At 38.7% G+C, this 27,283-nt stretch overlaps 1 pseudogene; it reads right to left on the bottom strand.

The window, feature by feature from the left end:
• The window catches only part of LOC139826553 (uncharacterized), an 81,113-nt pseudogene extending 56,133 nt beyond the window's left edge, over window positions 1-24,980 (bottom strand).
• Between the last annotated feature and the right edge of the window lie 2,303 nt (window positions 24,981-27,283).

Below are 27,283 nucleotides of genomic sequence, written 5' to 3'. Positions count from 1 at the left end.
ATTTGTTTAGTACTCAAGCAAGTATGAGTAATTTGACCCAGAACTCAGAGTGACTGAGTTCACACAAAGTATATGAGATCTATCGCCACAGGAACTAAACCAGCACATATTAAAAGACTACTCCATAAATATAGTGGTTTATCAATGCAGTTCCTATTTTTTGAGTAAAATAAAGCTTTCTGAGAGATCCAGCTCACTCCTTTTTCACTGTCTCTTCAATGTATCTTAAATACATTTGGTTTAGCTTAAAAACTGAATGTGTTTATATGTTATCTAAAGAGAGGCATTTAGACATATGATCCTTTCTTCAAGCAAACAAGTTCTGACCACAATATTTGAATTGGAAAGCTTTAGAAATTTCTTAACATTTGGTTAGTTTTAGTGATTGAGATGAAAGAAGACCAAAAAATCTGCTGAAAAATGAATAAATTAGCTGCAGATGTTCTTATAAAAATAAATGCATGCCAACAACCTCCTCTTCTGGCCTTTGAACCAAAGTAAGTTTTGTAATAAGCTGTCCGTCCTGGGCATACATCCATGATGTAACTTCCTCTCGTCTGTTTCTCAACCCAATAACACATTTGTAACACAACTGTGGGAAAGGTCTCCATCCCAATGCCATCTCTGATTACAAATGAAGTCATATGTCTTTTTGATATTATTTATCTTTTCCAGCACCTGTCACAGAAGATTTTTTGTTAAGTAACATAAACCATACACGACCCCAGAAAGACAATACTTTAAAAATTACAAGACTGTCCCATAATATGCCCTAGGGGCCTCTATCCTTACAGCTCTACTTAGCCACTCTTACTATTTGAATTCTTACCCACCAAAAAGAATCTAACAAATCTAGATCATATGTGTGCCTGCAGCCTGTAACTTCTTCAAATTTAATGTTGCCCCATAGTATTCCAAGAGAGTTGTCTCACTGTCTTTCCCTGTTTTTGGATTGCAAGAAGTGGGAGGCTACTGTCTTATTTTTCCTCCACTTTCTAGCAGCTGGGAGGAAAGGGACTCAGAAAGTCATTTATTATGAAAGGAGATAGCAATTTCAATTAGCACAGCGCTTTTCATGTAACATGATGTCCCAAGGCACTTGAAAATAATATATTGTAAAAGGATTGGGTTATTTTTAGTGTAATTTTTAACTGTTGTCAACCACTTTACCAGCTCACTTTCCTTTTGCCCACTTGAAGTATAGGTCGTGAATAAATCTCTGCAATTAACAGTCAGAGCAGGAAGACAGGAAGAACAGCAGTTTTTAATTCATTAGCTTTTCACCTTTGGAGACCTGTGCTTAAGGCTTACTTCATGTCTGTCTGCCCCACGCTTATGTTGATATATCCGCTTCTCTTCTGTATCCATGTCATCATTAAATTGAATACTCCAACCATACCAAAAAAAAAAAAAAAAAAAAAAAGTTCTATAAGAACAGACAATAACTATTGTCTGATTTTCTTATGCATGAATGTGTATTCCAGGAGCAAGAAGGCAAAGGCAAGATTTTGCACTTCTCACTGAACAGACTTTACAGTGTTCTTACCTTTTACATCTGCTTTAATCTCTCCTTCTTTGGGAGGAGGTAATTGGAAAATTACAAGCAGTATTGTACACTCTAAATTAGCTCTGAATGATTTAAAGTTCTTTTCATTACACCAACAAGATCTTCATCTTACTGAATTTCTACTCCTCTAGCACTGCCAGCACTTGCCAACCTTTCTCTGTTAGGCGTTCCCACATTTCTCATCAGGAAATTCCCATGGAAAGTGTAGAGTATGTCCTGGACGTTGTATTTATGCAATGTAGACACAATGTCTACTCTTTTCGCCCTGACCACATCAAAAAAGGGCATCCAGAGATCCTAAAGTGTATGACAGCCTTATATTCTGCAAACTAGTACTGTATGAAGTCTATAAACTAATGGAAAATATTATGTATATGAATGGCCTACCTATCCAAAACAATCTCCTGTGGCCCTTTTCAGCCCTGCCTTTCTATGATTCCAACTAAATGTGGAACTATTCATTTTGCATTTGCAACTTTCTTTGGAAAAGGTAAGTAACTAGTTCAATACAGTACAATCTTTTATTTCCATGCCTTCATAACTTCACAGTCAGTAATAAATCTTAGCTCCCAATGCATTTTGAAGGATTAACCCTATTAGAAAACCAGAAACTGAGACAACTGGGACCAGCCCATACCACACTCACACAGAGCTGTGAAAGGCTGCGAAAGATTCATCCAGGTGAAAGCTATTAAATAGACTGTAGACTGCATTGGCTGGTGCGGAAAGGTGTTGCTGCCTGACATTGCTGCAGTAAAACAAGAATTCACATGTAGTATTGTCACAGCTCAATTCGAGATCGCAATTCAAAACCACAATCGCCGCTTCACTCACTTCCCACCCTGCCACCTGAGAGAAACCTGTGGGCTGAGATAAACATAGTTTAATAAAATAACAAAGTAGTACTAATACACCACTGCTACTAATAATATGGATAAAAATTAAAAATAGAATATAAAGTAAAAGATACTCAATGCAATTCCTCACAAACTGGGTCTGCACCAAACAGCCAGTCCCAGGAAGTGAGAACCCTGGTCCTGAACAGCTCATCCTGTGGAAAGAGGGAAAAAGGCAGAAAGGTCCAGAGGCCACTGCAAAACAGCAGGATGGCAAAAGGCTGAACTAAAAGAACTCCCAAGTAGAACTCCACCAAAACAGAGCAGAAACCAAAATGGGTCACTGATTCCATGTCAGTACTCCTAGCTGTAAAGTCCAACTGCCTTTGAATGTGAAACATGATGCCAGTGGCATGGAATATTCTTATTGTTCAGTTTGGATGTCCGTCAAGGTCTGCCCCACCCATGCCCCCTTTCCTAGCTGCCTCACACCTGCAGAGAGAGCACCCGGAGACCTTGGCTCTGAGACAACAACAACTAAGATGACAGTAAGCTCTTATATTCTCTGTGTTCCAACCTAAAAACACTGGAAAGTTACTTGAAGAAAAGCATTAACTCAGTCTTGGGGTTTTATCTTGTTCTCAAACCAAAACCAAACAATGACCATGCTAGCTATGAAAAGAAGAAACGTTTTTAACTTCATGAAGAAAACTACCTCGCTTTTAGTCAAACCAACACAATCTTGATAGAAGCCAGCCGTAGGCTAGGGAACCCTGCACTGAACCACCTGTCCTTCCTTTGAACACATGAAGTACTATAAATGTAATGACACCAGTAAGTTGTCTGAAGGGCAAACTCTTAGGCTAAATGCTCTGTTTTGCAACCCATGTTGATGGTATCACAAGTTTAAATACTTAAAGTAGTTGTAGCCAGCTACAAGATGACAGCAAAACAACATTGTTTACAAAGGGCTCTGAACAAGCAAATATCCTAACCATTTTAAAGCTTCTCTTGAGACAGATTACCCACAAATGTGAAGAATTAATGTTCTACAAATGCTGTGAAGTATTTAACAATTTTAAATAAATTTTAAAAAGACCTTTCGAGCTTGAAAGTTTGTGTATTTTAAATGATATGTTACTCCCACTGTGATTCTGTTGAGATTACCTCTAGCTGGACCTGATATGTGAGCAATTTACTGCTGCTTTTCAACTTTGACTATTTCATCATCCTTTGAAGTCATAACTGCCTTGAGCTTTTCCTTTATTTCCTTAAAAAGAAATCTTCCCATTTCATTCAATTACATGTTAGACAATTAATTTAAACTCATTGCTTCTTTCTAGTTGTTTGGAAAACCACTGCTTTCAATAGCTGTATATGTATCATAACATTGTTGTGTGTCCTTTCAAATTTTTGACAACATACTTAAATGAGTGGTGTCACCGTGACAAATATAGCCTTGAAGTCTAGAAAAGCTATATGTCACATATTTTCCATTCACTGTGTTGTAAAGAGCACAGCAGTTTAAACACGTTACCAGACCTTCCGGTCTGGCCAAATAGCACTTTAATGGCCTTTATCCTAGTTACATCAATGACAGCATCTTTTACATTCATCAAGTTGCAGAATCTAGGCCATTATACATAAAATCTGTGCAGATGAAACAACCTCAGAAAGCACTCTCCACCTGATTCTGGTTGTCTGTAAGTATCTGTAATGTTACATATCTGTAAATGTCACATGATTTCAGCATAAAACCAGCTACCTGATCACTGGAAGATCAGTACCGTGAGCCCTTTATTTTTCATCCCTTAGCTGTCTGAAGTCATGTCAGAATATGTTTTCTATGCATATGCATGGTTCTACTAAATGACATTCAGCAAAGACATCTGCATACACTTCCCAGAACTAAACATAAAATAAGAGCCCACAGGATGATCCTGGAACTTCCCAAGCAGATTTACTGTGTCTTTATGCAATGCTCTTAGGTTCTGCATTCAGTGGACCTTATGTCTTGTTCCATATGAAGGCTGGGAGTGTGACTATCAGACTGAAAGTCTTTGTAACCCTTTCTTGTGTATTTTTAAAGTGTTTTCACTGTCTCAAGTATTTTCAGGAAAAGTGGACCATATTGTTTTCAAAGTACAGCTGCTCTCCATATTGTCTTACGAGTGTTGTTTAAAAACAGCTTTAAAAGACACTACATTTATATAAAATTAATTTACATGGATCTGTCTTCTTCTATAGATGGCCACCCAGAACAGTTCTCATAAGGATGCTTTTCAATACATGATCTCACTTGGCAAGTGTAGACTTAACATTCAAACATGATGCTAATTGTTTCAGGTAGCTCACAAGGAGAGCTTTCAATGTGTTTCAGGTTTTATTCACTAGCTAAGTCTTCAAATCCAATTTAACCAACTCTGTGATTCCACTTAGTCCTATCTCATGTACTTTGTATTCCTTCACTTTACCCACTGGCTATGCAATAATTCAATTACTGCAGTTCCTCATCCAGAAAGTGCACTTGATTGCCTATAATTCTTATTCCGTTTGATTTTTTTTTTCAACCAGAATAACACGTGCTTCTGGAGCTGACTGAGTTACAACAATGAAAAACAGCTAGTCCTATGTACACATGCCTGCTAAAAGAGAAAAGAAAAATAAGAAAGGAAAAAAAAAAAAAGGACAAGAAAAAGTAAGTTTAAAAATACACTTCAGAAACAGAAAAAGAAAATAAAGGATAGATTTGTGGTCATGGGTCATTTTCAGGGAAGGAAGAGAAATAAAATAAAATAAAATAAAATAAAATAAAATAAAATAAAATAAAATAAAATAAAATAAAATAAAATAAAATAAAATAAAATAAAATAAAAACGAAGCTTAACCAAAGAGAAGAAGAATTGGAGACACAATATCAATTCAAAGATGAAAGAAAGAAGAAACATGAGGAAAAAATGCATATTAGGAGAAAACAGTGATATAAAGAGGAAACACAAAGGAGATCAGAATCATAAACACCAATTAGTAGATCAAAAGGGTATGAAACAGGTTTTAAAATAAGAGCATGATAATGCAAACAGCTTTGAAGGATATTAAAATAGAGATGAAATTTTGTATTAGACAGTGGAGACAGCTGAAAATCTTGAGTAAAGAAAATCCATAAGGGATAATAAAATAAAATAAAACCTCTTATATTAAGATCTTTTAATGTTTTCTCATAGAAATTATTTGTTCGCTTCTAAACTCCTTAACTTTTCTTCACATGATCCATCTTTTTGCCATCTTTATTGTTGTCTTACAATCCTCTTCCTTCCTTGTTCTCTTGTTTTTCAAGAAACTGTGGTAAAAACAAGTCTTTGGTGTTAGGTGGTGCAAACTGTACCCTGTACTTTAACAGATTTTCTGTTTCTGTTTGGGTAAATCACCTCATGATATGTTTTCTTTAAGACCTATCCATCAAATTTGTACTTGAATTTTGCAACCACATGAATTAAATATCAGCTTAAATCACTCTAATTTTGTTGCAAAGCCAAGCAGAAATGAGGAATGTAGACTTTAAGATGTTTTGGGTTTTTTTTTAGGAAGGTACAAAAATATCCTGCAAGTACAAATGCAGTGGCAGCAGCTGTGACAACTGAAGAATAATCTCAGGCAAAAAGATATCAATCTACTGAGGTATATTTCTGCTTTTTCATTAGAGCTGTGTTTTCTACAGTGTTATTAAAGTCCTCTTCCCTAACTATTATATCAATCACTCTTTATAGGATGAATATGTGTTAACTTTGTTAATATATGTATTAGTTCACATCAGATACTGCCATGTAATAAGTTAGTGGAACTTTACTGGAGACTTTGATATTGTTCATGCTTAAGTAAAACAAACTAAAAGACAGCCTGTCTCTGGAAATAAGGACTTTGCTTCTTGGAAGCTTAGAGTTGTCCGTAAGGGACAAAGTGTACCCCTGGATGACTTAGATAATGTCAGCATTTTAGCCCATGTAACAGGCCGCTAAAATCCTACCAGCACTATGTGGCATCATAGATTAGTCACTACAGAAAGAATGATCCCAGAGACATCTGGATCAATAGACAAGCTTGCAGGCATGCTCCAAAAACATAGTTGCTGTCCCATCTAAACAGATGGGATGAGGGATGAGCTAACTCTGAACGCAACATGTGCCCTGACTCAATAGATGAGATCAAGTGTGAGTTAACTCCGGGTAATTCTGTGCGGCAATGTGAAGTGAATGACAAACAATCACTCTGGGCGTCCAATTACAAATTTACTAAAAGCACATAGTGGAATACAAATTACAGTGATTAGTGACTTGGCAAAAGTATGTTATAATATCACAAAACTTATCAATACATTGGCAGCAAAAGTACTTCTACAAATGATGGATTAGCAACAATTAGTAACTATAATACAAAACTTAACAAGACTTTAACTTAAAATGATATTATGTTTATATGTTCAAGAAAAAAGGAAAAAACAAAAGAGAAGGAGAGAGAGAAGGAAAACTAAGATATGAGAGAGAGAGAGAGAGAAAGATATAAACTAAGATGTGAGAGAGAGAGAGAGAGTAAGATACCACCACTCCACAGGTTATCGATCCAGCGAGGTCCGGTGAAGGGAGGGTGGACGCGTTGAAGACTTTGGTCACGCTGCACAGCATATACACACCACACCTGATGCCATTCATGGGGTCATTTTATAACCCAGTTCATTTACAGTGGGCAGTTCATCTCTTCCCTCTGCTTGCTCTTCATGCTAATTAGGAAGACTCTTCTAAAAATGGGTCTGGGGTCTTCAAACTAGGGGAAAGTTCACGATATTGACCAGAAGTGAGTTGTCTTGCCCGTCAGGGGTAGCTGTTGGTTCGTGGTTTCTTCTGGTAGTTGGTTGTCCGACAGATGGTTCACGTCGATCATCCCAATTAGGCCATGAGGCCTTTCACAGCAACACTGTTAATTGTCCTTATCTTCCAAGGTGTCTACCTGCATGGCCATAAAACTTCAGGAAAGATAAAATGAGGTGTTGTCTATCTCTTTCTCCCAAAGTAACAAAAACCAGACGTTTCAGGCATAACAAGGTCCTTTGTTCTGCTAAGGATGGAGGACGGGAAGAACTTCAAGGTTGTCACAGTTGCTCAGCAAAGTTTTCCTACAGTCAGTAATCACTAATGTGGGTGTCAGTGATTAATCTAATCATGCTGTACCTCAGTGTTTGAAGGGCACAAGAACCCTGTGTAAAACCACATTCAGTGTGCCTCAATATGAATGAAACTCCACATGTGCATGAATAAGTATTTCTTCTTGTGGCTCTATACTTTGCCTCCTACTCCCTCTCCTTGTCTGGCATGGCCAGTTTCAAATTTTCAGAACAACCGTGCAACACTGACTGTGACATTCATACATAGGACCACGGATTCCACACTTCATGAATGGAGACATAGGTTTGAAAATTATTCTGATTTTTGTAACTACTGAGGCATAATCACAACTTTTCCCTGCACACATTTTAGATGCAGAGAAACAAACAAACAAAAAAAACACACTCACTTTTCTAACTATAATTAGACACTTATTTTTTAATTTTCATTAGTACAACTTTTCTCTTTAACTTGCTTGTAGAAGGCAGAACAACACTGTTGCTAACACCGTATTGATGAAGAATGAAAGCACAATGAAAGCAAGCTCTCAAGGACAGGAAGTTTAGAGCATTTCAGGAAATGTATTCTGCAGACCCAAGTCCTAGGCAAATGCACCCTAAGACATGAGTTCATTTGAACAACCACACAGTTGAAAATCTCCAAGATAAGCATTCTTAAAGAAGAAGCTAACAGTGGAAAGTAGTGTGCAGAGAGGTTTACTTTAAGACTCTTCCCAAATAATTTTTAGCACAGCCCTAACAGATGGATGTTCTACTAACGTCGGGACTGCATAAAGACATGGGTTAGTAGTACTGGTATTTTTGTAATTGTTCTACATACATGAGAAACCAATCAGCTACTTTTGGGAGCCCCATAGGCCATATAAGGCATAAAGAAACGGGAATCTGATAATATTGCTATCTCACTCATTCAACAAGTAGTTAAATACATATAGAATGAGCTGATGGTCAGATGTTTGAATACAGAGTAGAGGATGTAGCACCAATGGTAGTGCCAGGCAAAAGAGAAATCATAGAATCACAGAATAATAGAACAGTTTGGGCTGGAAGGGATCTTAAAGGTCATCTAGTCCAACCCTCCCACAATGCGCAGGGACATTTTCAACCAGGTCAAGTTGCTCAGAGCCCCATTCAGCCTTGCCTTGAATGTCTCCAGGGATGAGGCATCTTCTACCACCTCTCTGGGCAACCTGGGCCAGTGTTTTACAACCCTCATTGTAAAAAAAATTTTCCTCATATCTAGCATGAATCTCCCCTCTGTTAGTTTAAAGCTGTTACCACTTGTCCTCTTGCAACAAGCCGTATTAAAAAGTCTGTCCCCATCTTTCTCATACGCCCCTTTTAAGTAGTGAAAGGTCACAATAAGGTCTCCCCAGAGCCTTCTGTTCTCCAGGTTGAACCACCCCAACTCCCTCAGCCTGTCCTCATAGGAGAGGTGTTCCATCCCTCTGATCATCTTGGTGACCCTCCTCTGGATCCTCTCCAACAGGTCCATGTCTTTCCTGTAATGAGAGTTCCAGAGCTGAATGCAATACTCCAGGTGAGGTCTCACTAGAGCAGAGTAGGGGAGAGAATCAGCTTGCTCGACCTGCTGGCCAGGCTCCTTTTGATGCAGCCCAAAATTTGATTTGCCTTCTGGTCTGCTAGAACACATTGCCAGCTCCTGTCCAGTACCATCCAGCAGTACCTTCAAGTCCTTCTCCACAGGGCTGTTCTCAATCCCTTCATTGCCCCAGCCTGTATTAATACTGAGGGTTGCCTAACCCAGGCACAGGACCTTGCACTTGTTCTTGTTGATTGCATGGGCCCACTTCTCAAGCTTGTTCAGGTCCCTCTGGATGACATCCCACCCCTCAGGTGCACCCCTCAGCTTGGTGTCAACCGTGAACTTGTTGAAGGTGCAATCAATCATAATGTCCATGTCATTGATGAAGACACAGACAGAATAATCATTCCTTCCCTTCCACTTGCTGTCACTTCAGTCCCTGGTCTTATTATCAGAGGGGGGTCTGTTGTGAAGAATAAAAAGAAAAGAGCCAATGTTATTCCTTTAGCTGTTTCATTCCAAATTCTTGTATTCTTCACCATTAACACAGAGCTTTTCATGCTGGGAAGCAGCATTACTTCTACAGCTGAGAAGCCCTTTACACAGGTGAGAGGAAATTGATTTGTCTTCAAAGGATTGCCATTTCTGTGTTGTTTGTCTCGCAGATAAGATATGAAAAGTTGTGCAAGTACGTTTTGTAAAATTCTCCATTTGTTAGTTTATCTCACACCCAGAAGCAAATTATGTAGATCCCAGATAATCATCTTAACAAGGCCCTACCATGAGTCTCCCATACTACTATGGGAGAGGAGCGCTTGGATGATAGAAATTGAAATGTTTACCTCTGCAAGCATACATTACATCTCACAGAGCAACTGGGGCAGGGGGATAGGGAGGAAAAGACATCTTTGTAAAATGATTCAGACTGAAGCAGCTCTGCAAATAAAGCAAATGGTGAACTTCACAATTCATATCTCTTCAATGGATCACTGAAAATCCCTGTATAAATAGTTTTGGTATTCGAGTTCATGCTGAAAGTGATAGTTGAGCAAATTCTAAACAAATATGAGGCTAGAGAGCAGAAAGACACAGAGGTGTCAAAAGCTTTTGCTTTTTTTTTTTCCTTTCAGCAAAGGCAGGCAGCCGTTCTGCTGGTTTACACTTAACAGCAGCAAGAATCCTAAAGTCTACAGAAATTATAAGAATCTGTCCTGTTCTTAAATACACTGCTTAATAATGTTGTAAAAAGAAGATTCTTCTGTTGCAGTTTATACTGTCTGTTAAAGACTGTCACAAAAGATCTGATTTGGAATATAAATTAAATAATAAATGCAAAGGCTTGGAGTCAGTTCCCAAAAAGTAAAATAGTAAATTTATCTCTCCTTAAGAGTTTTTAATAAAAGAGAATAGCAAAAGCTGATACTCTGACAGATATTTACCATGGGGATCTCAATTTACAGAAATTAAAGTATGAACTTAAATTCGAATTTATGGAATCATTCCCTTTATCTTCTTCACATGCTCCTTTCTTTTTACTGTTGCTTGTTCCTGTCACTCCCTGTTTTGTTACTTAGTGTTGTCATCCCCTGACAGAAGTCCCACAGTAAGGCTGTATTACTGTTGTTCGTCATTGCATTACCAGAAGATGTGTTTCACTTTCTCTGTTGTTTTTTTTGCCTTTTCCTCCTTGTTAAAGCAGAGCCATAAGCAGTAATAAAAGTATTCACAGGATAACTGACATTGCTCTGTCTACTTGTAGTTTCCTCAATTAATCAAATTAGCAGATTTAAACATAGCTAAAGGTGAAGGAGAAAAAAAGGTCAAAGCAATGCAATAACGATGTTTTAATCTCCTTGATAGGAAATATTGCATCTTTTGCAACAGGAAAATATTTTGAAGGTCATGCAACTCAGCACAGTCCTTGTATATTTAAAGAGAAAATTAAGAATTTACACGATGAGCCCATTGCAGGTTTAGGCTGAACTAAAAGGGCAAGAGTTGAAGAAGAGATTCTGTTGAGGAAAAATAAAAAAATCTTAAAATCCTTACTAAGGATTTTATTTTTGTCTTCACTTAAAACATTCCAATGTTGTTTTGAAAGAATTTTCTCTTTCATTTCCAAAGAGCTCTGAGCAACCTATGACACTCGGGTTCAGAAATAGAAGTGCTTCTTGCCGCATTCCTGCTTCATGATAAGAAAGGTTTTAAAACTAACAAGAAAAAAAAAATATATTATGGTTTTCAGCACATATATGCACTATGCAGGCCTGATACCTATCTTACGTCTTTAAAAATAAGGAATAGTTTGAAGAGGTCAATTATGTTACTCTGGAATACAGCTGTTCTAGGTGAGAAAAGAATGATCATGAAGACAGACAATTCAGAAAAGTCCTATGAAATCACCTGGACTAAAACTCTGAATCTTTCAAGATTCCCCAGTCACAACTGGTGATTTTTTACTTCCTGCTCGAGTGAGAACTCGCTACAGAGATGACATTTTCATTTGCTTGGGGAACTGAAGACATTGTTTCCTGTTTGACTTTCACATTGTTTGCGAAAATAGAGTAAGGACAGCTGCATATGAAAAAGAGAAAACATCATCACAGAATAAAGGTCACGAAAGTAATTGAGAAGTTCATGATCATACATAAGATGTGAGAAGTGATACATGCATACTAGTTTCCTGACTTAAAAGAGATCATTCTTTTTGAAGAGGGAAGGCATTCTGCAAAAGGATCAGTCTCTGAAGGGGTGACGAATTTCATCCCGTTGCTGTCTAGAATAACACAAGTTTTAAAAGCAAAGGCAGGGAGAGAAAGAACATTTATAACCAGAAGTATTATCAATAGCTCTAATTTGTCTGACCTTCCATTTTACAGAGAAAATCTGTCTAAAAACTTAAGTATAGGCACAAATGCAGGAATGATAGGAAGCTGTGCATTACATGTTTAGTGTATTCCAGGAACCTGTACACAGACACTTACCACCTTTGGAAAACAAACAAACAAACAAAACAGTTTGGAGGAAAACAGAAACATAGGCCAGACAGACCTTAGCACACTGTCAAAAGCAGAAGACTGAAAAAGTACTTGAGGTTACCTTGATTATTTTGTCATCTTCATAAACTTTGAAAAGCAGTAACTTCACACCTATAGCTCTCCGCTACAATCAGGAAGGTCTCCAGTAGCCCTGTTACAATCTTTCTTCCTCCTGTCAGTATGTGTAATAATTGGGTGCCCGAAGATCCTCCGTTAGGTACCGCCTATGTATCAACTCATTAATAAATATATCTCAAAATTTGTCATTCCTACTATTACAAATTCTACATAATATTTAAATTAGCACAGGGTATGTCCATACAGAACCTTTCATCTGATTGTCAGCTCTGTTTGGAGTCCAGTACTGACTACTTCAGCTGCAGGTAACAGGTTAAATTAATTCTTGCTTGTGTGCCAGACTGCACTAGCAGAACTGTTATTGCTTTCTGAGTTGACTAGAGTTTACTTTTAGTCCACTTGTTTTTAGATTTCACTGCAGCATAACTCTAACGTAGATGTGTTTCAGAATATAAAAGAGAAGCAGTGCTTAAATTAACTGACTTATTTTCCTTTCAGTTGTAACTGAACTGTTTTAAAACACAGAAAGCAACAGGTTTCCCATCACATTAAAGTGACTTGTTTTTAAACTAAAACAGAAAAGAAAAAGAGCCAAAACAGAGACACTGAAAGAAAGCAGAGTTAGCATACCATCTTCTACAGGAACTTAGAAAAAAACCCACAAGGGCTAATTGATTGGCTGGACAGACCAGAATCTTCTCTTTAAGCAGATACATCAGAAGTTGCAGGAACGCTTCTATACACAAAGTCCAAAGTACTAGATTCCCCCTTGCCTGCAGCAGGTAAAGAAATGCATCAGAATTGTTATCATACACATAGTATAACTCTAAATATTCTTATAAGGCAAACATATAGGAAGTATCTCCTATCTTATCAGGTTATCAGATTTTGAACGTCACTAACTCATGTGCCAGTGAATTCTACAGATGCAAGTAAGCACCAAGTTCAGTGTAATCAAAAGTGAGAAATGGAAAACCATTCTAGAAATAGTCTGCTTTTTTTACTTAACTTTAAATGTTCCTCTTTTTAGTTGCACTGTCCCCTTGTTCTTCCATTAAAAGCTGCAACTGTGGAGCCAGAGCTGGTGAATTTTGTATGGAAAGAGAAATCTAGAAATACCCAGAGAACAAATATACAAATTCTGCTAGTACTGATTATTTCACCGTGATTTAAGACTCATGTTACAGCAGTTCCACTCTTTTGAGGTTATTTACTTTGGTACCTTTGAGGTTAGCCTCTTTTTATTGTAATATCACAGATCTTTGAAACTTAGTGGTTGGATTCTCTCTAGGGTGGAACCTGCTGGAAAAACAACTGACTAATGAATTCAACATTCATCTCCTTACTCCTACTTGGAGCAAACTCCTGGCCATACTGAATTCAGTGGTATCAGATTTGACCCTTCCTTACTCGTGATCCTGCCAGTAACTTTGTAAAAACAGACTTAACATACTTATATTTAGTGTAGCCACTATCTGTGCAGTTTAGAGACAAGAAGTTTTGGAGACGCTTCTTGTTTGCTCTTTTTAATCAGTAAAAAAATGGCCTGTGCTCTGGAAATGAAACCATCCTTTCCTAATTGACTGTCATCACCTGAAACAAATCCACAGGGCAAGAATCTCACACCAGTTATTCCTTCATAAGTCCACTTTTGAAGTCTTCTGAGTGCTGTTATATTTCAAATTAAATATTGCCCTTGTCTTTTCTTGAGAATTTAACTTCCTGCCCTCAACAAGTTATATTGCCCTTGACTTTTCAATATAAAATAATTGTCCAAATTTTCTCAAATGTTTAGAAACATGTAATTCTTTGTAACGTGAGCAGAAGTTTTATCCATTTTTAATGGATCTTACCCTTCCCTTCCTATTCATCATTACAAGGGAGTCACTGATTGAGGCCAAAACTGCTTGTCAGTATTTTATTACAGATGAAAACAAGACATAGTTATGTACATGGTGGTTTTCACACATAGTTACTGCACTCAGTTTAAAAAAATACTTCAGGCAAATTTGTTGTAGAGGAGGGTGTTAGTTTTACTACCATGTGATATGATAGGGTTCTATTCTCTATATATTATTTTTGCATTATGTCTTTATTCAGTACCTTGAAATTAGGAGACAGGTTTTCACAAGTCCTTAGATCCTCATCACATCTGATATATGGTACTGTCATCTGTAGATATTTTAATCGTAAACAAAGAACCACAGTTAACAACTACAGGAAAAAGGATTACCTATTTACAACCTCAAAGTAGTCTATTACATTCTATCCAGCAAATAGAAGGATTAATGATGTATGAATCAGCTTTTATGACTTCCCAGAGCTGAAAACACAAGGCAAGACTTTCTGATTGGTCAAATCAAGGAAGAACATATAAACAAACAGGGAATAAATGCATTTGGTGAAGCCGATATGCAGTCTCAGCACTTTTCTTCAGTCTTCTGTTTTGGAAATAATGTCTTCTTTAGCTCTAATTCTTTTGATCAGTACCTCTTTTGAAAACTAACAAGTTCTCAACTTCTGGTGTGGAGGTGATAATAGAAACAAAATGAAGAAGATATGGATAAACCATCAAATACTGGTTTGAAATTGATACATTTAATACAAATTTATTTAACTGGGTAGGGGTTAGGTCTTTGGGAGAAAAAATGTCATGGTGCAATAGAGAGTCTGAATCTGAAGAGATCCTGGAAGAATACTGATAAGAAATTTATAGGTATTGAACACAGAGCTGAACAAAATAAAAACAAAATTTCTATCAAAGTATCTATTAATGCTAACTATTTAGTTGCTCAAGAAAACTAGAAAGAAAATACTGTCTTTTAGGGAATTGTCAGACAGCTCACAGGTGTACCACAAGAACTAAAGAGATCTTAGATCATCTCCAGGTTTAAGGGAAGAAACTAAGCAGATGACTAGTAAACAGCAAAAAGATGATCTGTGTATTCTGTTGTGGGCATCAGCAAAAAACATTACTTTCCACCTCTGACATCCCACCCTTTACTGCAAGTGAAACCAGAACAATATGACTGTCTTTATCTCAAAAGATGGGAAAGAGATGTCAGCAAAAGCAAGAATTGCCCTTGTAGAGTTACATGACATTTTCACATCCAGATACAAAAATAGCACTAGGAAGGGCTGTGTCACTCCTTATCCACATCTATCTGAGCAGTTACTCAAGAAAACATGATGCATCATCAATTGTCTGTGTCCTGGACCATTCTGAAGCAGAAGAACCTAAATGAAGGAGGTTTAGTCCAGAGAGGAGGAAATGAAATAACAAGTGACAGTGACAGACAAGATGGAAGGTGTAAAGACAAGGAAGAACTGAGAAAATCATACTACAAAACAATAACAGCCCTCCTTTCTTTATGATCATAACATTACAGAAAACCAGGACAAGGATAATGGTCTACTGATTTCTACTTGAAGTTAGACCAGAGGCCTGTGAAGTCTTCATTCATATTTATGTGAGGCTTTTAGCTTTACCATAAACCTTCCACTTAACCTATAGTGAGTAGAACCCTGTTCTGCTCACTTCCTTTTACTCACTGCTTATCACTTCTTGGATCCAGGTTTCAATTTACTTTTAGAACCAAAACCTAAAATTGTTTAAATAAAGTACTAAAATCCTGCAAGTATAATTAGCTAACATACACTGCTTCAACTGAGACACGCATCTCCTGAGTAGAGTTTGACTAAGCTCTGGAAGAATACAGATAACCACCAGAATATATTTAATGTCTCTTTCCTGTAAAATATTGTCAAATACTTGCAAATGTATCCTGTCAGCTCTTGCATAAAAATTACACAAATCTATAGATCTGTGTATTAGGTTGCATTTTTTTTTAATTCAAAAAAAAAAAAAAAGAAAGAAAAAAAGAAAAAAGTAGTTTCATAATCTCTATATTTTATTGTTTGAACAAAATTGTGCACTCATAAAGGTTAATGCTGTGAAGTTTCTTAAGATTAGGAAAATACAATAAATCTATCACTTAAAACTAGATGTTAAGATTTGTACAGGAAAGCAAACTGGGAGAGAATGAGCTAATTGCTAGAACTCAGATGGAAAATACAGTTATTCTTAGTCCTGTGTAGTACATAAGGTCAAACAGGCTATCTCATCATCTTAAACTGCTTAGAGGCTGCTTTGCCAGGACATCATTCACTCCTCTCTACCTCTACCAGATTCCAAAAATGATTGAAATTCCAACTGAAAAATGTCTAGCACTGTCTTTTACCCAAAAACCCCAAAGGACTCTAGATTACTGCATTTAGAATACATCTGAAAGAAATGAAAACTTATGCTCATAATGAAATCTGGGGTGAGGGGGTTGTTCCTCATATAAATTCTATACAAATCATGGAGTTAGCCACTTTTAAATAGGTTAAATTTCATACACTGTCACTTCATCTCTCCTGTTGAAAGGCAAAATAAGAATGACAGAAAAATCAGAGCCTAAATATAAACATATTCCTGAATGCTTTTGCCTTTAAAATGAGAGAGCATTCTAGACTTCATCTATGTCTAGTTTTCCTCTGTTTGAAACATTGCCTTATACAGCCAGTCTTAGGAATTGCTCTTTGCGTGACCAAATCACTCATTTTTCTTAATGCTGTTTTAAAATTATTCTCACTGTTTATATAAAAGAGTGCTTTTATGTTTATACATGCCTTCAGTTTGTGTCTTGATAAATGTATTCTACTTTTTTCCCTATTGTAAACTATGTCTCAGGCTCAGTATTTAACACTGAAATGTTTTACCACTTAACTACTTAGAAAATTAGCAAACCCACCCCCAAAACGTTCCTAAATGAACTTACTCTAACGGGAAAATCAGGAAGGGGTTTGTTTTGTTGGGTTTTTTCCACATCAACAAAATAAATTGAATTATTCACTAAACCTTCTTATCTACTTGAAGAGCTGGGTGGTAAGTCACTAAGAGAGAGATTACAAAATGTGCTATTTTGTAGAGAAGATACAACAGCGGTGTGCTAGCGTAACAACTTTCCAGTCATGCTGGGTAATATTTTGCCTGATTGTATCTTCCAACTGTATATTAAAATATTTTTCTCTATGGAAATAATGTCTAACACCTGAGTTTTCTTCTAGCTGCAGCTATGTCATGTTCTCTCCTGAGAATGTGGGAATATTGGATGCCGATGTCTCATATCAAATTGCAAAATGTTACCTTGCAACAACAACAAAAGAGAACTGATTGAAATCTGAGGAAGTTTTATGGCCAGAAATCCAGAAAATTTTGGTCAACAATGTATAATAAATATGCGAAAGAAATAGGAGAGAACCTTTAAAATTTTCTACTTTAATTTTTAATGCAAACTTTTCAGATAGCTGTTTTCCCTCAGTACTTTTCAATGGAAATTTTATGTACCTTTTGCTTTTCAAAGAAGAGAGAAGTACAGAGAAAATCCATTTTCTAGGAGGACTTTTGTTTTGCACCAGCAGATTCTCCTTCTTTCTGAATCCCAGCAAGAAGGGCACTCTCAAGAAAGGCTTTATTAAACTCTGAGAAAAACTGACTACACGTTATAAAATTTTACATGTTTTCTGATATTGGGAACACTGAGATGATCCAGCATTGAATGGACCTCTGGTAAGGACACAGCATGCTCCACAGTTATTGTGTGTGGTGAGTTTTTCTGGCATTGCGGTTGAGTTTTTATAGAATTTTCTTAGAAGTAAGCAACTCTATTCATCTTTTCTACTATTGAGCAAAAGAATGTTTATATGAATACACTTTGCTTCACTTAATGATAAAAACATGCCATTGGCATCATCATCAGTGCCAAGTGGGTACTGCCTTCAGAGTTTTCCATTATGATTAGCCAGCCCAAGCTTATCCCACAACAAGAGGTATATGTAGTGCAGTGCTAAGTACTGTGCACAGTACATCATGGCACAGTACAGAAAAGTGTAGACCTGTGTCTGCTCAGGTGTATCACTAACTCCTGGATGTACAACAGTAGGACCACTACAAAATTCTTAACATCAACCTGCCTAAAGAGGATATTTTATGCCAACAAGAGCTCACATACATATTCATTTCTCTCATGAAAGTATAAGAATTTCAGACTCAACATTATCACCAAAATCTCCAAGCCATCTCTTGAAGACATTGGAAAGATAACAACTGCTGAGATTCTCAAAAAATAGTTACTCCAAAGTAAGAAAAAATCTCAGACTTTTATGTGTGAGGCAAGTCTTGCACAGAGTAGTTGTCTGCATGGCCTGAAGAGGGAGAAATTGCAAGTAGAAGGTTAGGAGATAATGATCCCTCTCATAATGACACCTCTGATGCTTGTTAGTTCTTAAGGATCTCAACAGAAAATTTTGTAGTACATCTGCACATATGTACCTCTACATGCACAAAATGCCATGAAAGTTTACGAGAGAAAAAGTTTTTAAAGGCTTTGCATTATCAAGATAATATTAACAGGACAAGATTATTTAATTGTTAAATACATGCAAAGACATGAAATGACCACTGCTTTCCAAACTTTACACCTGCCTTCTTTGTGTCCCTTTTCACTCAACCTGAGTTGCCCATCCATGCTAGTTTTAGAATATACAGAATAATCCACACTGATAGCTACTGCACAAGCTAACAAAAGCATAAGAATGCTGTTAGTTAAAAACTAAATATCAACTAAACAAGACCTCAAATTCAAGCAAAACATTTCAATAGATGGCATTTGATGTATTTCCAAATTCAATTGCAAAGTCGGTATCCTCCATCTCAAACCTTGTCTTGCAGCCCACACTTTGTTTATTAGTAATGTCTATCATGACCCTTTCTGCTGGTTCTGTAATACTAGCTCCATCTCATATTTCCTTTAAGCAGTGGTACTATTTAATATTAAGAATATAATTTCCTGGATGAATCAAGGAAAAATATGGAGAATGTATACACCTGGATAGCCTAATTTTAGGTGAACATATATATATGGAGAAATGGGTATTAGAATAAAATGGCTATAAATCAAAAGCTATTTCATTATCTGTGGTCATGTAAAAGGCACATCTGTTTGAATCCATAATCCATATGTCATAATCTCTTAGAGATATCATTGACCTGCCTTGGAAATTTCTGTCACACAGAAAAGAATAGTTCTGAAGGAATCATGTTAAATCAGACTGCATTACTAACAGCCAGTTGCTTGAAGATTACTTAGCCCAATTTAACAAGTACTTAACATTTAATTGTACTTTTCTATGTTCTTATTCTTCACATCTTAATGTAGCAAAGCTAGCATCTCTGTGCAAAATATGTGTATGAACAACAGTGAAAAAATACATGCCTCACCATGTTTCACTGAGTGTAGAGGGTAATTTCTCAAGAGAACAATTATGATTCTCTTATGGAGCTTCAGATACATATTTTCAATGAGTACCGAATGGGAGGAAGTAATATTTCCAAGAAACATTGAAATAACTTAGATCTATATTTTTTACCAGTACATCTTTGGAAGTATTTAGGAATATATATTTCCTTTTCAAATAATAAGTATTAATAAGTAATTAAAAATTACTTAGCTACCACTCTAAAATGAATTATTCTTACAAAGTGGTGAATTTTAGCAGTGGAATTGGAATGAAGTGTGGCACAGGTTCTAAATGGCCAATAGGTATTAAGAGATGTGGTAATGGAATGAGGGTTTGTTACCTCAATTTGGACATTCAGAACACAGTAAATACTTTAAAACTACACTTGCCTACCTTAATATTGTGTCATTGTTCATATCTGACAAAGGGTGGAGGAAAACAACAAAAGCACAGGAAATCAGAATGTATACTTCCTTTCATTACTCACAAAACAGTGACCCCACAGGTGCATAAGCAATAGTTCATGTATAAAAAGTTACCTCTAGAATCTCTGATTTTTTTATAGATACAGTCAGAATCACAGATACTAGAATTCTTCATGGTTGGGGATGGATAATATTCTTCTAATTTTTCATAGTTATGGAGATTAATCTCCTTTGTAGAACTACTTTTAATTGCTTTTCACTAAACCATCACTGGTTTTCTTCATTAATTGAGAAATTTCAATTTTGTTTTGAAAATTATGGTGGAAAAGGTAGTCAAGTAATACATTTGCTAGGCATTTTGATCAGCCTCCATTTTTTATCATGTGTTACAGATACTCAGTCTCCAATGTGGTTTTACTTAGCAACTCAGAATAGAAGGAACTCAGAATATTTAGGGGCTTACTGGGAGAAGCACATTAAATTCCTATTTATTTATATTTATAAGAAAAATAGGCCACACTCCTTGATTTTGAATATCATTTAGATTCTGTGAATCATTCTGGATTATGACAAGAAGAAATTATTACAAAATTAGGGCACTTCTCTTCCATGTATCTCTTATTTCAGTAATTAAAATGTCCCTTTATTACAATGACGTCAAAAAAGTCCACTTGATCAAAGCAGGACATGGCGTAAAATCACAAATGTTGCACACACTGCAGGACAAATAGACGCTTCATTTTAACAATGTTACATGACTCTCCTGTAACTAGTTCTTCTGGGTTTGGGGACATGGTTTTTTATGCATTTGGGCTTGATAGATGCAGATTATTTGGATTCCAGTTAAACCTCTAAAGATCTAATTTTTCATGTTTCCCTTCGTATTTTGGGAAAGCTGGACTGTACATGTTAGCACTTTTTGAGATAACAATTTGTTGATGGAAGCTGGGTTCAACCAATGATGTAAGATTCAAGGAAAGGTCAAGGATGACTGATTTTTGTCCTGCTGCTTAAACAGCTTTACAGAGAAGTGAAGGCTATAGAACCAATATGATTACTGAAGCTGCAGGGGGAAAAATAGAAGATCATTAAGAGTAAGCTATGGAAAACGTGGAATGAAAAAAGTAAATGCCACTCATGGTAGCTTAATGAGATTTTCTTTAAAAATTGGGGGGTTTAATTGATTTAAAAATCATTTGAAAAGCTTCTCTGTTGATCCCTATCTCTTTTTTTTTTTTTTTTTTTTCAAAGTTCAATTAAAATGTGCGTCAAATTTTGTCTTTGGTATCATTCAGTGTAGTCACATAAGCATGATTCACCAGAGTAACTTGGTATTATACTTGATGCTCTGAGAATAAATAAAAACAGAGAACAGAACCCTTCAAAATGCAAACATTTTAAATTTCTTAATCACTTAAAAGACAGTATGAAAGGAAGATCCAGAAAACAAAATGGAAAGTGATTTAGGCAAAAATTGTTCGAAAAATAATTTCTCACATTTAACTAGCACTTTCCACATATACAGACTTCTGTGCACATAATGTAGTTTATTGCACAGCAACCACAAATAGATACTACCTCTTTAACAGAAAATAGTAAAGGTAATATATTTACTCTGTTTCTTCTTGAGAATGGATTGTAGCAAGAGACAGACACGCACAGAAAAAAAAAACAAAAAAAAAAAAACAACATACCTGAATTAAAAGACTCATATTAACAACTTTAGACCACCTTCTACTGGCTGACTACAATAAAATTGTTCAGCTAAAGTACCTATGTAACGAAGATTTTCTGAACATCTAAGTATCTGTCCAGGCTTTTTTGTGTATTTGAACTCATTTCTGGAATCACATAACATTCTATCAACAAAAACATACAGCCTCAGCACAATTACAGTTTAAGTAGAATCACAGAATCATAGGTACTTAATGCCTTCTTTGCCTCAGTCTTTGACAGTAAGACCAGTTGTGCTCCAGCTACACAGCCCCCTGAGCTGGAAGACAGGTATGAGGAGCGAAATGAAGCCCCAATAATCCGAGGAGAAATGAGGCATGACCCACTCAACCACTTAGACACACACAGGTGTGTGCGGCCAGAGGGGATCAGTGCAGAGGTACTAAAGGAGCTGAAGGAGGTGCTCACAAAGCCACTTTCAATTATTTATCAGCAGTCCTGGCTAACCAGGGAGGTTGACTGGAGGTTGGAGAATGTGACACCTATCTACAGGAAGGGTCAGAAGGATGATCCAGAAAATTACAGGTCTGTCAGTATGACTGCAGTTCTGGAGAATATTATGCAGCATATCATCCAGAGTATCACCACATGGCACATACAGGACAACCAAGCAATCAGGCCCAGTCAGCATGGGTTTATGAAAAGCAGGTCCTGCTTCACTAACCTGATCTCCTTCTATGACAAGGTGACCTGCTTAGTGGATGAGGGAAAGGCTGTGGATGTTGTGTACTTAGACTTCAGTAAAGCCTCAGACACCATCTCCCACAGCATTGTCCTAGAGAAAGTGACTGTTCATGGCCTGGATGGGTGTACACTTCACTGGGTAAAGAACTGGCTAGATGGCTGGGCCCAAAGAGTTGTGGTGAATGGAGCTGAATCCACTTGGCAGCTGGTCATGTGCGGTGTTCCCAGGGTTCAGTATTGGGTCCAGTTCTGTTCAGTCTCTTTGTCAGTGATCTGGATGGGGGACTGAGTGCAGCCTCAGTAGGTTTGCAGACAACACCAAGTTGGGTGGGAGTGTTGATCTGCTTGAGGGTAGGAAGGCTCTACAGAGAGATCTGGACCGGCTGGATCATTGAACTGAGGTCAGTTGTATGAGATTCACTTAGTGCCAGGTCCTGCACTTGGGTCACAATAAATCCCATGCAACGCTACTGGCTTGGGGAAGAGTGGTTGGAAAGCTACATGGTAGAAAAGGACCTGGGGATGTTGATCAACAGTGGGCTGAACAAAAGCCAGCAGTGTGGCCAGGTAGCCAAAAAGGCCTGACATCCATCAAGAATAGTGTGGTCAGCTGGACTAGGGAAGTGATCATTCCCCTGTACTCAGTGCTGGTGAGGTCACACCTCATATACTGTGTTCAGTTTTGGGCCCCCCATCATAAGAAAGACATTAAAGTGCTTGAGCATGTCCAAAGAAGAGCCGAGAGACCGGCGACAATGGCTCCAGTCTCGACGAGAGAGTCCCGTTTTTATACTGGCTGATCAGACCTGACTGTAGGCATTCTAGAAGCTTCTCTGCACCCCCACACCATGTGTGGGGTGCCCCTGAAGCCTCCAAACATCCCCCACACTGGTCACAGGTGCCCAGCGGCTCACTGGCGCCTCGGCAATCCCTTCTCCTAATGGCCCTGGCCAGGGTGCTCTGGGCCAAACCAAAGAAGATGTTAGCTTCAAGTAGCAGAGAGAGGCAGATGTGCCTACTCCCTCCATACTGAAGGAGGCGGGGGGAGAGAGAGGGCTTTGCATTCTGCCACAATCCACCCCGTGACTACAGTCATGGTCTGATACTTTGGAGTGGTGGTGCAGTCACCTCTTGCCTTCAAAGTAAAAAGGGGACACTTCTGCTGGTGAGCCTTAATGTCCACTGTGGATCACCATATCTCATGGGTTGACTTACCCCTGCAACACAGTTATTAATAACAATCAACAATAGAATTGAAATAATTAGAACAATCAACAATTGCCCAAGGTAATTATTGAGTCCCAAACATCAGTCACAGTTCGTTAGTGTTTCCATTCCTGTGACTGCCTTCCTTCTGAATGGCTTAGTGGTGTTAGCTGGATCCTCTTCCATCCCTTGCTGGTGATAGCAGGATCCCTTTCCACCCCGTCATTGCTGGTGTCGTTTCGTTTCCAAGGCATCTGGATCCTCTTCCACCTTGTCATTGTCCTTTGCCCTGCAAGAAAACACAAAAACAGACCTCGGTTCCTTTGGAACCGGGCTTTCATTTTTTGCATTACAAGAAGAAAATAAGACAGCAGTGCCACAATACTGAAGGACAACATACATCCAGCTCGTGCATTGCTGAAATTTTTAGCCTGTTGAATTAATATGAACCATCACCAACCATGACCTGTGCTAATGCATTGAGCTGAGAAACAGAGTGGGAAATGAACTAACACACCCTGTGCTTAGGGTTCCCTGCTCCTGACTGCTTATTGAAGACACTCACAGTGTGTCTTATGGTTAAATCTACCACCAAACATGAGCCAGGACTCTAATGTTGGCGATCAAATTAAGTATAGTTTTGTGAATCTTGAAACTGTGCTCAGTTCAAAGCAGGGAGACAGGGAATAGTTCTCTTTGGGGTGATAGGGTGGATCAGATATTCAATCAATTTTTCCACAGCTCAGTCCAAAAAACCTGTACTGTTTTAGCTGGTTGACAGGTATTTGGAGGATGCTCCATTATGCAAAGCTGTCATGACCTTAATCACAATATAGACAATAAGCAAGGAAGAATATCTGGTTACATATGACAGCCTCACAGTAGTTTGGATTTTTTGCTAGACTTGAGAGACCAAAAGAAGCTAGAATCTCTGCAAAGTACATTTTCAACAAAATCCACTGATTGAAAACACACCAGACTAGGATGTTTGATTCAATACTACAGCTGATCAAAACCCAGAGTGACTGTCCCCAAGCACTTTCTTGTATTTCCCCTTTGTTTTCATCTTGGGTCAAAATGTTTCATTCACAAGCCTGCACTGTGTGTGCTTAAACTACCTCTGTGGAATAACATGTTGAACTAGCTCAGAAGGTTCTGAGCAGAAAATATCTGGACCTTTTGTTTTGGGGGCAGGTCTTTATCGAGTCGTTGCCTGTTATTGACTCTTTATCAAAATCATTAATGGCCTCCATAATGCCCCATTTAGCTGCAGTGGAGTGTCGGTTAATTTTTTGATAGCAAGTAATGTTAGCAGCTACTTTTAGTAAGCAGCAGTGCTGAGGCATATTGCCGGGTCCTAATGCGAGCTGCCTCTGAACCTCAGAGAGAGCACTGAACCGGGGCAGGGTTGCTGGTCCCAAGCCGCGGCTTTTTTTCTTCAGTTTGAAAGAGTGGGGGGCGCAGCCGCCCGCAGCGAGGAGGGGGAGGCGGCCAACCCGGGGAAGGTGGTTGCCTGCCAGAGCCCGCGAGGTCGGGCTGTCCCGACCCACACCACCAGCACTTGGATGCCAGGAACGGTGGGGGGGGCCAGCCGGGAGGAGATGTGCAGACAGGCTGTAGAAGCTTTACGGGGGGAAGTTTGCCTCCGTTTTTTGGGTCACGCCCGTACCGGATATGTATTTCTAGCGGCTCTTTCAAGCTGCCCCGTTTCGCGCCGCCAGTCCCGGGGCGGTCGCCGGCACTCCCGAGGTCGGGCTTTACTATGCCGGAACCTCCGAGCTGCCGATACGGGGGAGAGACCGTCTGGGCACCGCGGCTAGGGACAGGTCGCGGTCTCGACTGCGATGGGCAGTCGGGACCGGCCGGTCGGGAAGGGAGCGGCCAGCTATAGCGAATCCACCAAGGCTCCCACGAACCGGTCGCAGCGCCACCAGTACCGGATCCCTCGGTAGAGGGTGGGGAATCATCCAACAATATCCGATCATCCTCGGCACACGGGACAACACAAACAAAGCACGTACACGTCTCCATTTCAATGAGAGGTCGCTCATCCTCTCTTTCTATTTCATCAACACTGTTTTCAGTGTCGAGAAGCGGGGGGGCGAAGGGGCGTTCGCTCAAAAAGCCCACGCGTTTGTTTTGCCGCAAAACTTCTTCCTCTATTTGGAAGTCAAGTTTACGCACATCCCACGCCAAGTTAAAGCAAACGGCCAGAAGGAAACACACCACGAGATGCCAAGTTGCTGCAGAAATATTACTCAACCCTCTAAATAATTCCTCCATCTCTGATACCCTGCTCGCTGCGCCAAAATTGTCACGGAGGCACCCCGAGGCTAATTTAAGGGACAACAGGGTCCAAAACAACTTTTATTAAACCGGTGAGAAACAGGGTTTTAGCACTCCAAAAGTGACTTAAATATAGGTTCGGGTATCAGTTGAGGAAAATTATTAAGGGGCAGTAACTAGTACAACAGGCGGTCCACAGAGTGCATGCACGTGGCTTCACCCAAAACAATGCCGGAACCATCCCCGAGTCCCAGAGGAGTACACACTTGCCTGAACACGGTGCGGGATTATTCTTAAAGAGATAAAGGTAAATACACTCGCGATTGTGCGAGGAAATAATTTTATACGTGCTTGTATTAAGCACGGGAAGTTACACGTGCATATGTGCACGGAAAGGATAAATCTACTCACAATCCTGCGAGGGGTTTTACTCACACCCGTGGCGGCAAGGCAAGCGGGGTCTGCATCCCGGGGAGGGGGGGGTCTCGGCGGCAGCATCTTCCTCGTGCTCCGAGAGACCGGCGACAATGGGTCCAGTCTCGACGAGAGAGTCCCGTTTTTATACTGGCTGATCAGACCTGACTGTAGGCATTCTAGAAGCTTCTCTGCACCCCCACACCGTGTGTGGGGTGCCCCTGAAGCCTCCAAACATCCCCCACACTGGTCACAGGTGCCCAGCGGCTCACTGGCGCCTCGGCAATCCCTTCTCCTAATGGCCCTGGCCAGGGTGCTCTGGGCCAAACCAAAGAAGATGTTAGCCTCAAGTAGCAGAGAGAGGGAGATGTGCCTACTCCCTCCATACTGAAGGAGGGGGGGGGAGAGAGGGGGGTTTGCATTCTGCCACAGTTTCCCAGATCCTTGGACTAGGAGCATATAGCAAAGCTTAGATAGCCAAATAAGTGCCAATTTACTGCAATTTTGATATGCGTAATCTTGTATTCTAGAATTCAAGACAAGACTATTCTCATCTACCTTGCAACTTGTGAATTTATTTCAGTGGAGTGTAGTGGGCTTTATTGCTTTTCTGTTTCAAATGGGATAAACATACTTTTTAAAAACATAATTTGCTAGCTAAATGGCAAAAAAAGCTCTCCTTTTGTGGCTATCTGTTGGAAAACACTCTTTTGTTCAAAGTGCACATGCTAAGGAGCCATCCAAGGAGATATATTTGCTTCATTAAAGCATGATAATTATAAGGGTCTATCTAAGATTTACTGCTGATTATGTACATATAATGAAAGATTCTACAGGATTAGGTGTCTCAAAAAAGAATTGCAGATAACAAAAGACACAGCATACATTCATTTTTGTTTAACTTTGTTTCTGTTATTTACAATACAGACTATGTCTCTTTCTGCTTTAT

This window comes from Patagioenas fasciata, chromosome Z (genome assembly GCF_037038585.1).
Source record: "Patagioenas fasciata isolate bPatFas1 chromosome Z, bPatFas1.hap1, whole genome shotgun sequence".
NCBI classification, from domain to species: Eukaryota; Metazoa; Chordata; class Aves; order Columbiformes; family Columbidae; genus Patagioenas; species Patagioenas fasciata.
Note: the sequence above shows the minus strand (reverse complement) of the source record. Positions and strands in the feature narration are given on the sequence as shown.